This window comes from Elephas maximus, chromosome 10 (genome assembly GCF_024166365.1).
Source record: "Elephas maximus indicus isolate mEleMax1 chromosome 10, mEleMax1 primary haplotype, whole genome shotgun sequence".
In the NCBI taxonomy this organism is placed as follows: domain Eukaryota; kingdom Metazoa; phylum Chordata; class Mammalia; order Proboscidea; family Elephantidae; genus Elephas; species Elephas maximus.
This window is the reverse complement of record NC_064828.1, coordinates 7,355,217-7,367,575: the sequence shown is the minus strand read 5'-3', so window position 1 is coordinate 7,367,575 and position 12,359 is coordinate 7,355,217.

The following is a 12,359-nucleotide window of genomic DNA, read 5'->3' as shown; positions in this document are numbered from 1 at the left end:
TGGCGGGGGGGAAGCATACTGTGAAGTTTTTCATACCTCAATATTTAATTTAGTCTTATTTAATGCTTTTGTAAATAACCTGGAAATGGAGGTGAATGGTGGAAGTCGCGGCTGGACATTCAAACGACACCTAAGGTCTTCTGGTGAGTGAAGACCTCTGAGACACGATGGGATGATCCTTTGAGACTACTATGAGTGGACGAGAAAGAGGCTGGTGCAGTTTGCGATGGCCAGGTGTAGCACTCCACCTCCAGTACCTTTGATTCTGGGCTAGGTAGACACCTTAAAATGTACCAACCTCTTTCCCTTCAGCAATCTTCACCAGACTCCATGGCATTACCTCATCACCACAGCCTTTGTTGTCATCACCAAGAATTGTTCCACCTCTGAAATCTTAAACATAACCTGCCGCTCTCTGACCATAGCCCTATCCTTTCCATTTTCTGCTACCTCAATCTATTCTCAATACAGCTGTTTCTGACCTAAAATCTTGAGTCCCTACTGCCACCCGGCCCTTTTCTCTCAGTCCATGTCCCCCTTTTTTTACCCTGGAACTCAAGGGACATCACTTCAGTCACTGTCTTGACAGTAGCCTCAGGGTTCCACCCCGTCCTTAACTCTGCTCAACTCTGTTAACCCAGCCATCCATCATCTTCATGTCTACACTCAGGTTTCTGAGCAGGAAGGAGAAAGTGTCACAATCATGTGTATTGGCGTCCAACTTTCTTTGACCCCTCATTTTGTGCACATTTCTCGTCAGCATCCCCACCCAACCCCCACAATGACTTTTCCAAATTCTTTACCACTCTTTCAGTTAATGACCCTGCCCCATCCCTGCAAGCATATCCATGTACACAGAGACATAAAACCTTCTTACATAAATAGGACCATACTGTGAGTACTGTCCTACGAGTTCTTCCCTTAATATTCAATATTAGACATCATTCAGTGGAAGCTTTTTCAAGTATTTGTAGATTCTTTGGCACTACCATGAACCTACAATATCAGAACCTCTGGAGTGGGACCCAGAACTCTGTATGTTAACGATGATCAGTCAGATTTTGTAACTACACCTACTCCTCATTTATCAACTGTCTCGCTACTGGACATTTTGCATTTACAACAATAGTAAAAAATCCACTCTCCAGCTATTTTGCATGTTAGTGACATACATCTGACTGTAATGAACAGGAGGTGCAAGGCGAGAGTAACACTGGCTGTGACAGTTAAGGCTGTGTCAACTTGGCTGGGCCCTGATTCTCAGTGGTTCATCAGTTACGTAATGATGTAATTTGGCAGTTATGTAATAATGTAATTTGGCCATTATGTAGTGATTTTGTCATCCTCCATTTTGTGACCTGATGTGGTCATCCTCCATTTTTGCATAATGCTGATTTTATCATAATGACCTGGTCTTTAGAAACTAACCATGTCGATAACTGAGAAGTGGGTGTACTGCTCAAGGCAGTCTTGCCCATTCTCATGGTTTGACCACATGCTGATGTCTCCCAAATTTATATTTCTAACCAAGATTGCTTTTAAGTCTCAGATCCACATATTCAATCACTAACTTTCTGGAGGTCTCTACCTGGATATCCTATGTTACCCTAAACGCAGATGACCAGAATTATGTAAAAAAAAAAAAAAATCACAAGTTGATAAAGGCTTTATTATCTAGTGCTGCTATAACAGAAATACCACAAGTGGATGGCTTTAAAAAACAGCAATTGGTTCTGTCATAGTTCAGGAGGCTAGACGTCCGAAATCTGGGTGCCAGGTCAAGAGGAAACCTTCTTTTCTCTGTTGACTCTGATGGGAGGTCCTTGTCTCTTTTGAATTTCTGCTCCTGGGTGATTTTCATGTGCGTTAATATCTCCCTTCCCCCACCTCTGCTTCTTTCGATTGTTTGTTTAATCCCTTTTATATTTATAAAAGACTAAAGATATACCCTACATTAATCCTGTCTCATTAGCCTAACAAAGACAACTCATTTCCAGGTGAGATTATAACCACAGGCATAGGAGTTAGGATGTACAACACATATGTTGGGGGGACACAATTCAATCCATAACATTCTACAATTTGGCCCCCCAAAATTCATGACCTTGCCACATGCAAAACACATTCACCCCATCCCATCATCCCCAAAGTCTTAAATCAACTCCAAGTCCAAAATCTCATCTTCTACATCATCGAAATGAAATATGGCTGAGACATTAGGCATATTCCATCCCAGGGCAAAATTCCTCTTCATCTGAGAATCTGTGAACTCTAGAATACAGGTTGTTATAGATTGAATTGTGTCTCCAAAAACAATTGTGTTTCAAATTGGCTAGTCCATGATTCCCAATATTGTGTGATTGTCCATCATTTTGTCATCTGATGTGATTTTCCTATGTGTTGTAAATCCTACCTCTATGATGTTAATGAGGTAGGATTAGTGTCAGTTGTGTTAATGAATCAGTCTACAAGATTAGGTTGTGTTTTAGTTAATTTCTTTTGAGATATGAAAAAGAGAAGCAAGCAGAGATACATGGGGGCCTCATACCACCAAGAAATAAGAGCCAGCAGAATAGCACACCCTTTGGACCTGAGTTTCCTGTGCTGAGAAGCTTCTCCACTGGGGAAGGTCGATGACAAGGACCTTCCCAACGGAGAGAGAATGCTTTCCCCTGGAGCTGGCACCCTGAGTTTGGACTTCTAGCCTCCTAGACCGTGAGAGAATTACTGTCTCTTTGTTAAAGCCATCTACTTGTGGTATTTCTTTTATAGCAGCACTAAATAACTAAGACACAGGTTATCAGCTTCCAAAATAAAATGGTGGAACAAGCATAAGATATACATTTCCAGAACAAATGGGAGAAATTGGAGGGAAAGAAGGGATAACAGATACCAAGGAAGTCCAAAACCCAGCAGGAAATTTTTCATTAGTTCTCAAGGCTTAAAAATAATTCTCTGTTCTCTGAGACAATCTAGGCAATGGCCCTGCCCTCCAGACTCTGGGCGTTGGCTACATTCTCTGGATTCTGAGTCGAGGTCCCTCAGCCTTAGGCTTCAGCTCCACCTTCCTGGCCCACTGGGACATCAACTCTGCTCCCTTTGCTTTGGGTAGCCCCATTCTCCTAGTCCGTCTGAATGGTGACTCCACTCATTTGGCCCTGGCAGGCCCCATTTTCTGCCCCTTGGGCATGGCAGCCCCACCCCCTCAGCTTTGGGCAGCAGCCCTATCCTCTTGGCTAAATTGAATGGCAGCCCCACACTCGGGAACCACATTGGTGAAGATCTGACTGAAATCTAGGAAGCCAAGGCCCCACCCTTTGAGACCCCAGAGGTGGTGAACCCACCCTTTGAGACAGAGGCAGTTTTGCTTACCTTGCTCCTTCCAACAAACAGTTCTGCTGATTTCCAAGCTGCTCCAGGAATGGTTCCTTTCTTTTCTTGGAGGACAACAGATGTAGCTCCTTTGGCCTGTTCCTGCCTGTAGAATTCCAAGAGGCAGACAGCCTTCTTACCTTTTGTTCTTTCCCTGACCCCTTCGATCTAAGCTGATGGGTTTTCTGATGTGATAGTTGATGAGATCCATCAATCACAGGCTTACTCTCTTTAATAAAAATTGTGTAGCCACGTCCCTTGGTGAATACTCTAGGACATGTGTCCTTAGTTTATACAACAGAATTTTCCAAATCTTTAAGTTTTGTTTTCATTTTGCATGGTTAATTTTTAAGTTCATTTCTTTCCACATATTTCTATAAGTGGCAAGGAGAAACCATACGGCCCCTTTAAGATCTTGCTTAGAAATCTCCTCAGCCAAGTTCATCACTTACATGTTTTACCTTACACCAAGCATTTGAGCACAATTCAGACAAGTTCTCAATTACATGTTCATCATTTTCTTTTAAGGTATCACCAGAAGTACATTTAACATCCACATATCTGGTAACATTCTGTTGCTGGTGCCATCTGTATTCTCTAAGATGGTAGAGACTTTCTCTATAGCTCTCTTCACTTTCTTCTGAACCCTCACCAAAATTGCCTTTGAGGTCCATAATTTGACAAACAGTCTCTTCAAGGCAATCTAAACTTGCACTATTCCAGGAAAAAAAAAACAAAAAAACAGCCATTGCCATTGAGTCAATTTCAACTTATAGCAATCCTATAGGACAGAGTAGGACCGCGCCATAGGGTTTCAAAGGAGTGGCTGGTGGATTAGAACTGCCGACCTTTTGGTTAGCAGCCAAACTGTTAACCACTGCACCACCAGGCTCCATTTTTACTATTAGCCATCTTAAAACTCTTCCAGCTTCTACCCATTACCCAATTCCAAAACCACTTCCACATTTCGGGTATCTCTTAGAGCAACATCCCACTCTTCCCGTACCAAATTATGTTTTAGTTATCTAGTGCTGCTGTAACAGAAATACCACAAGTGGGTGGCTTTAACAAACAGAAATTTATTCGCTCACAGTTTAGAGGACTAGAAGTCTGAAATCAGGGTGTCTGCTCGAGGGGAAGTCTTTCTCTATCAGCTCTGGAGGAATTTCCTTGTCTCTTTTGAGTTTCTGCTCCTGGATGATCTTCGTGTGGCTTGGCATCTCTCTTCCCCCATTTCTGCTTCTTTTGCTTGCTTGTTTAATCTCTTTTATATCTCAGAAGAAACTGACTTAAGACATATCTTACATTAATCCTTTCTTATTAGCATAACAAAGACAACCCATTCCTAAGTGGAATTATAACCACAAGCAGAGAGTTTAGGATTTACAGCACATGTTTTTGGGGGACAGAATTCAGTCCATAACAGCATCTAAGTCTCTTTTTCCGTCACCTGTCAGATACCCTCTGAAATGATCAAAGAAACATAAAAATAGAGCTCTGCATCACAGCAGGAAACTACAGAAGGATGCCACCCAAATGATAAAATTTTTAAAACAATAAGCTAGAATCTACATGGGACAAGACTGAAGGAAGATACCAAAGATCAGCATGCAATCAATGCTCCTGAGTAAAAATTAGCATGTCACAAGACATAATTGCAGTAGACACTTGGAGAATACCCCCACCCCCATTTTAAGACTAGGCTGTAGGACAGATAGGAGTACACCATCCTGCCTAGGATTCCTTTTGTAGGAAACCAAGAGTATTCAGAAACGGCTGCTCTGAGAGGTCACATGGTGTGCTTGGTGGGCACTCAAAACAGCAACAGGCCTTGCGGTGTGGCATCTTATGGATGAAGAATATGTGTCTGCTACGGAGGCTGAGCCAGAGACAAAATCAGCCCTCGGTGCAGAGCTTCTCCAAATACAGAGAAGAAAACTTTACAAAGATGGATGACCCAGCCTTTGGATCCTACCACCTTTAGGTTGCTAGATTACTCAACAACACAACAAGTGGATATAAACCAACCCTCTAAAAAAAAAAAAAAAAAAAATCCATTGCCATCAAGTTGATTCCTACTCATAGCGACCCTATAGGACAGAGTAGAACTGCCCCATAGGGTTTCTAAGGTAGATTCGAACTTCTGATCTCTTAGCCAGTTTGATTAGCAGCCGAGCTCTTAACCACTGTGCCATCAGGGCTCCACCAAGCCTCTAAAACCAAACCAAAACAAACTTGTCGTCAAGTCAATTCCAACTCATAGCAACCCAATAGGACAGAGTAGAACTGCCCCATAGTATTTCCAAGGACTGGCTGGTGAATTAGAACTCCCGACCTTTTGGTTAGCAGTCAAGTGCTTAACCACTATGCAACCAAGGCTCCCATCAGCACTCTAGCTAAGATTAAATAGGAGGAGAGTAACAACAACAAGATGAAGTGGTGGAAGTCCCTGTGTCAATTACACTTCTATTTGTAGTCAGTTAGGCTTAAAAGACAGTACTCACTGGGCTCTTGCTGTCTGGATGCTGCCACATAGGTCACCTAGAACCTGTTCACCTAGAAAACTCTAATGTTTTCTCCTGCAGAGATTTAGGGGACTCATTGACATAAGGACAAGTTTTTCTAAACTCTGCAAGGTGAGAACAGGAGAAGTTCCTCTCTGAGTGTGACTCATTTAAGGTGCTAAGATTTCCAAATGCTGACAGGTTGTGGCATCCCCATCAGTTGCAGCAACAGACGGGAGGTGAAGTCCTTGCTCCAGGCCCTAACATTTGACATAGGCCCTCCAGTTCACAGATATACCAACTCTTGCACATGGGCCCAGCCTGGGTCTACAGGTGAAAACTCCTCTTCACAATACGGTGTGTTGATTAATTTTCCCCCTTTCAAAGAATTTTCATGTTGAAAACAACAATCTCAGTCTCCCCTTTATGTGTAGAAAAAAGTGTTTTCAAAAAGGACAGTCCTATTCATTAGAGAAAAAATTCTTCTAAATAATTCTCAAGTCAAAAAAGAAATAAGTAAAGCAATTTCAGACTATTTAGCAAAATGACATTGAAAATGCCACATAGCAAAACTCATTTTATGCTGACAAAGCAGGACTCAGAGGTAAATTTATAAACATATATACATTTGTCAATAAATAGTAAAAAAAAAAAAAAAAGAAAGTTTAACATTCAACTCAAGAAGTTAGAAAGAACAGAATAATGCCCAGCTACTTACCATTACTGAGTATTTTGATCAAAGATTCCATAGAAGAATTCTGATCAAAACAGGGAAAATGCAGAACAGAATTTCAAATTTTCATGAATTCCAGACATACTGGAGCCATGAAGGCTGAATGAACTCCTGAAACTATTGCCCTGAGATAATCTTTAAAACTTAAATCAAAATATCACCTAAAGTCTTCTTAAAACCAAACAATTGTTTAGTTTAACTAGTAAAGAGTGTCTGCCTTGAGCATTACGCTTTTTTAAGAACTATCTAGATGGGATCAAATTCACAACAGTGACTCAAAAGATTAGATGGGAACCTTAGGCGCCATTGAGTTTATGTTAATGGTGGAGGAACAACTCAGAGAAGGAGGGAGAGGATGATTGCACAATTCAAAGAAAGTAATCAATGTTACTAAACAGTACAAATAGAAACTGTTGAATTGATGTAAATTTTTCTGTGTATAGTTTCACCACCAACAGCAAAATAAATAAAATTATTAAAAAAAAAAAAGAGGTTCATGGGAGCCAAGATGGCTCTATAGACAGAAGCATCATGCTGTCCCTACACAGCAAAGACTTGAAAAACCAAGTAAAACAGAGACAAACATCATTCCTGGAACCCTAAGTATCAAATGAAGAGATAAAGAACTCAACCAAGCACTGAAAGGAATAAGAAACTGACAGAAAATACAGATCAAGGAGAGATATGAGCAGAGGTCCCCTATAGGGTAACACAACACAGATTTGCCATCTTGGACTCCCGTTGGAAATCGGCAGGTGGGGAGTATGGGAAAAGAGCTCCACGGAGCAGACACCCTGATTTCAGACTTCTAGTCTTCTTAAAAGAGCATAATACTGGTAACCAGCAATACACGCTTTCCTACCCTCATCCTTCTTCCCCCTGCTTGGCCTCTGCAGCTTCCCAGCAGGCAGAGGTCAGTCGGTCAGGAGGTGCCAGCTCCGTCCTGCTTGGATTCCCCCCCACACACTGGCTGGCTCCTTCACTGCCATTTCGTTGTTAGAGGTGTTGCTCTTTTTGGCTTTTTTTGGTTTCTTCCCTGCTTCTCACCTCCTTCACCTCCTTTCTCTCGAACATCTGGCACTGTGTGCCATCTTTGCTTCTTCCTGACAGGCTGTGAAGTGCTGTTTGGCTGGGGAACTGCTTCCCCAGACCAAGCCACCACACTTGTGGGATCCCTGGGGCCTTTGTTTTTGCTTTCTTTTTAGCTTTTCTTCATTTCTCAGTTCCTCATCTCTCTCCACTTCCCTTCTTTTCCTGTCTCCTGAATACCTGGTGCTGTGTGCCATCTCCACCCCTTCTAGCTGGTCTGTACTGCACAGCTTGGGAGGCACTTCCCTCGTTTGTGCAGCCAAGTTGGTGGGGTCCTTTGGGGCATTTTCTTTTGTTTGTTTTTTGTTTTTTCTTCTTTTTCTTTTTTCCTTTTTGTTTTTCTTCATTTCTCAGTTTTTCATCTCTCTCTCTACTTATCTTCTTTACATGTCTCCTGAATACCTGGTGCTGCCTGCCATCTCTGACCCTTCTAGCTGGGCTGTACCACATGACTTGGGAGCCACTTCCCCAGTCTGTGGTCTGTGCAGCTGTGCAAGTGGGATCCCTAGGGGGCATTGCTTTTATTTTTATTTATTATCATTATTTTCTTTTTCCTTTTTGTTTTTCTTCATTATTTAGTTTCTTAGCTCTCCACTCCAATGGAAAGCTCCCTCAACACTTTTTTTTTTTCGCTCCTGTTTCTCTCTCCTCTCTTTCTTCTTCCATACCTAACTTAGCTCCACACATCACAACCTCCGCCTTCCCTCCTTCCTAGCTGCACCAGGTGCTGAACATTGCACTTCTGAGCAGCATAGGCACGGCCTACCGGAACCTGCCCTTCGCTGTCCCCTGGCCTGCCTTGTCAGCCCCAGTAAGTGCCACAAACAACCCATCACAGCCCCTCCCCTTCCTCTGGACCTGCCCTGCTGCACCATAGCTGAGCGACTGGCCCTGCCCGTTGGACAAAGAGGTGAAAAGTATCATGCAAACATCAAAGAATATGCAGCCCGCCTACTCAGATGTAACCAAATAAAACAAAAATCAGGACAAAAAAAACAAATTCACAATCAATAAACAGAGAAAATAACTACTATATGTCCCAAAGACAGCAGACAATATCAACACATACTAAAAAAAAAAAAAAAAAAAAAAGGACTGGATGGTTCTAGTAGACATCCAAAATAAAACACAAGATGGCTTTCCAGTAGAAGAAAATGCGCTGGAACTATCTGATAGAGAATTCAAATCTCTAATATTCAGAGCTATCCAAGAGATGAAGCAAAAAGTAGGCAAAAACGAGGAAAAAATAGACAAATTCATGGAAAAGGCACACAAATTCATGGAAACTGGAGACAAAACAATGGAAGAATTCAGGAAAATAATACAGAAAAAACGTCAGAATAAATTCACAACTAGAAATCATACAAAAACTAAAATTAGAAATCCATAAGATACACAACCAGATTTCAGAAATGAACAGTGTAAAAAAAGGCCTGAGGAACAGGTTTGAAACAATGGAAGACAGGATCTGCGAAATTGAAGACAAATACTTGGACACCACTTTGTTCAAGGAAAAAATCAGAAAAAAAAACCAAAAAGAATGAAGAAGCCCTGAGAATGATGTGGGATACAATCAAAAGCAAAAATTTTTGAGTGATCAGAGTTCCAGACCAGGGGGAGAGATGGAAAAAACAGAGGGGATAGTTGAAGAATTGCTGAAAGAAAACTTCCCTAATATCATGAAAGAAGAAAAGCTGACCACCCAAGAAGCTCAAAGAACCCCATATGGTATAGACCTCAAAAGAAAATCACCAAGGTATATCATAATCACACTCATTAAAACCAAAGAAAAAGAAAGAAACCTGAGAGCAGCTCAAGAAAAACGTAAAGTCACATACAGAGGGGAAACAATAAGATGAAACTCTGATTACTCAGCAGAAACCACGCAGGCAAGAAAACCTTGAAAGAAAAAAAAATTGCCAACCAAGAATAATATATCCTGCATAACTCTCATTCAAATACGATGGCCAAATTAGGACATTTCTAGATAAACAGAAATTAAGGGATATGTAAAAACCAAACCAAAATTACAAGAATTATTAAAGGGAGTCCTTCATTTTGAGAACAAACAACATCAGACCACAGACTGAATCTAGGATGCAAGATCACACCAACCAGATACTAACCTAGAAAATGAACTCTCAAGGACTATTCAAAACCGAAAGATTTACAACAGGGAACCAGAGAGGTTAATCTATAAATAACAACAGAAAAATAAAAACAAAAAAAAATCAAATCCATTGCCATTGAGTCAATTCAGACTCATAGTGACCCTACAGGACAGAGTAGAACTGCCCCGTTGAGTTTCCAAGGAGCATCTGATGGATTCAAACTGCTTACCTTTTGGTTAACAGCTGTAGCATTTAACCACTACACCACCAGGTTTTCCACAGAACAATAAAAGAAGGAATAGATAGTGTAGGTATAGGACTTTCTAATGGAGAAGAAGGCAAGGTGATACCAAGTGATAATAGACTGGTTCAAACCTAGGAGGATAAGGGTAAATTTCAAGGTAGCCACAAAGAAATTTAACAAACCTACTCGTTAAAATAAAGAAGAAAAACATAAAGCCTCAGTAAAAACAAAATCTACAAAAGAAAAAAAAAAAAACACCAATAAACAAAAGGAATTCAGCACAGGAGAGGAAGAAAGGAAACGTCAGCACCACCAAAAAAAAAGCACTACAAAACGACAGCAATAAACTCACACCTATCAATAATTACACTGATTGTAAATGGCCTAAATGCACCCATAAAGAGACAGAGAGTGACAGAATGGATAAAAAAACAGAATCAATCAATATGCTGTCTATAAGAGACACACTTTAGAAACAAAGACATAAATTCATTAAAAATCAAAGGATGGAAAAAATATATCAAGCAAACAGCTACCAAAAAAGAGTAGGAGTGGCAATACTAATCTCAGATAAAAGAGACTTTAAAACAAAGTCCACCATAAAAGACAAAGAAGGGAACTATATAAAGATTAGAGTGGAACCTATTATACTGCCACAGTAGTCAAAACAGCCTGTACAGGTACAACAACAGATACATGGACCAATGGAACACAATTGAGAATCCAGACATAAATCTATCCACATGTGAGCAGTTGGTATTAGACAAAGGCCCCAAAACAGTTAAATGGGGAAAAGACAGTCTTTTTAACAAGTGGTGCTGGCATAACTGGATATCCATTTGCAAAAAAATGAAACAGGACCCATACCTCATTCCATGCACAAAAATTAACTCAAAATGGATCAAAGACCTAAATATAAAATCTAAAACAATAAAGATCATGGAAGAAAAAGTAGGGAAAATGTTAGGAGCCCTAATACATGGCATAAACAGTATACAAAACATTATAAAGAATGTAGAAGAAAAACTAGATAATTGGGAGCTCCTAAAAATCAAACACCTATGCTCATCCAAAGACTTCACCAAAAGAGTAAAAAGGCTACCTACAGACTAGGAAAAAGTTTTGAGCTATGACATTTCTCATCAGTGCCTGATCTCTAAAATCTACATGATACTGCAAAAACTCAATTGCAAAAAGACAAATAACCCAATTAAAAATGGGCAAAAGATATGAATAGACACTTCACTAAAGAAGATATTCGGGTAGCTAATAGATATATGAGGAAATGTTCACGATCATTAGCCATTAGAGAAATGCAAATCAAAACTACAATGAGATTTCATCTCACTCCAACAAGGCTGGCATTAATCCAAAAAACACAAAATAATAAATATTGGAGAAGCTGTGGAGAGACCGGAACACTTCTACACTGCTGGTGGGAATGTCAAATGGTACACCCACTTTGGAGATCAATTTGGCGTTTCCTTAAAAAGCTAGAAATAGAACTACCATACGATCTACAAATCCCTCTCCTTGGAATATATCCTAGAGAAATAAGAGCCTTTACACAAACAGATATATGCACACCCATGTTTATTGCAGCACTGTTTACGATAGCAAAAAGCTGGAAGCAACCAAGGTGCCCATCAACGGATGAATGGATAAATAAATTATGGTGTATTCACACAATGGAATACTACACATCCATAAAGAACCGTGAGGAATCTGTGAAACATTTCATAACACGGAGGAACCTGGAATGCATTATGCTGAGTGAAATCAGTCAGTTGCAAAAGAACAAATATTGTATAAGACCACTATTATAAGTACTTGAGAAATAGTTTAAACTGAGAAGAAGGCATTCTTTTGTGGTTACGAGAGGGGGGAGGGAGGGAGGGTAGGAGAGGGGTATTCACTAATTGGATAGTAGATAAGAACTACCTTAGGTGAAGGGAAAGACAGCACACAATACAGGGGAGGTCAGCACAATTGGATTAAACCAAAAGCAAAGAAGTTTCCTGAATAAACCGAATCCTTCGAAGGCCAGCATAGCAGGGACAGGGGTCTGGGGACCATGGTTTCAGGGGACATCTAAGTCAATTGGCATAATAAAATCTATTAAGAAAGCATTCTGCATCCCACTTTGAAGAGTGGACTCTGGGGTCTTAAACGCTAGCAAGCAGCCATCTAAGATGCATCAATTGGTCTCAACCCACCTGGATCAAAAGACAATGAGGAACACCAAGGACACAAGGCCTTTACGAGCCCAAGAGACAGAAAGGGCCACATGAATCAGAGACTACATC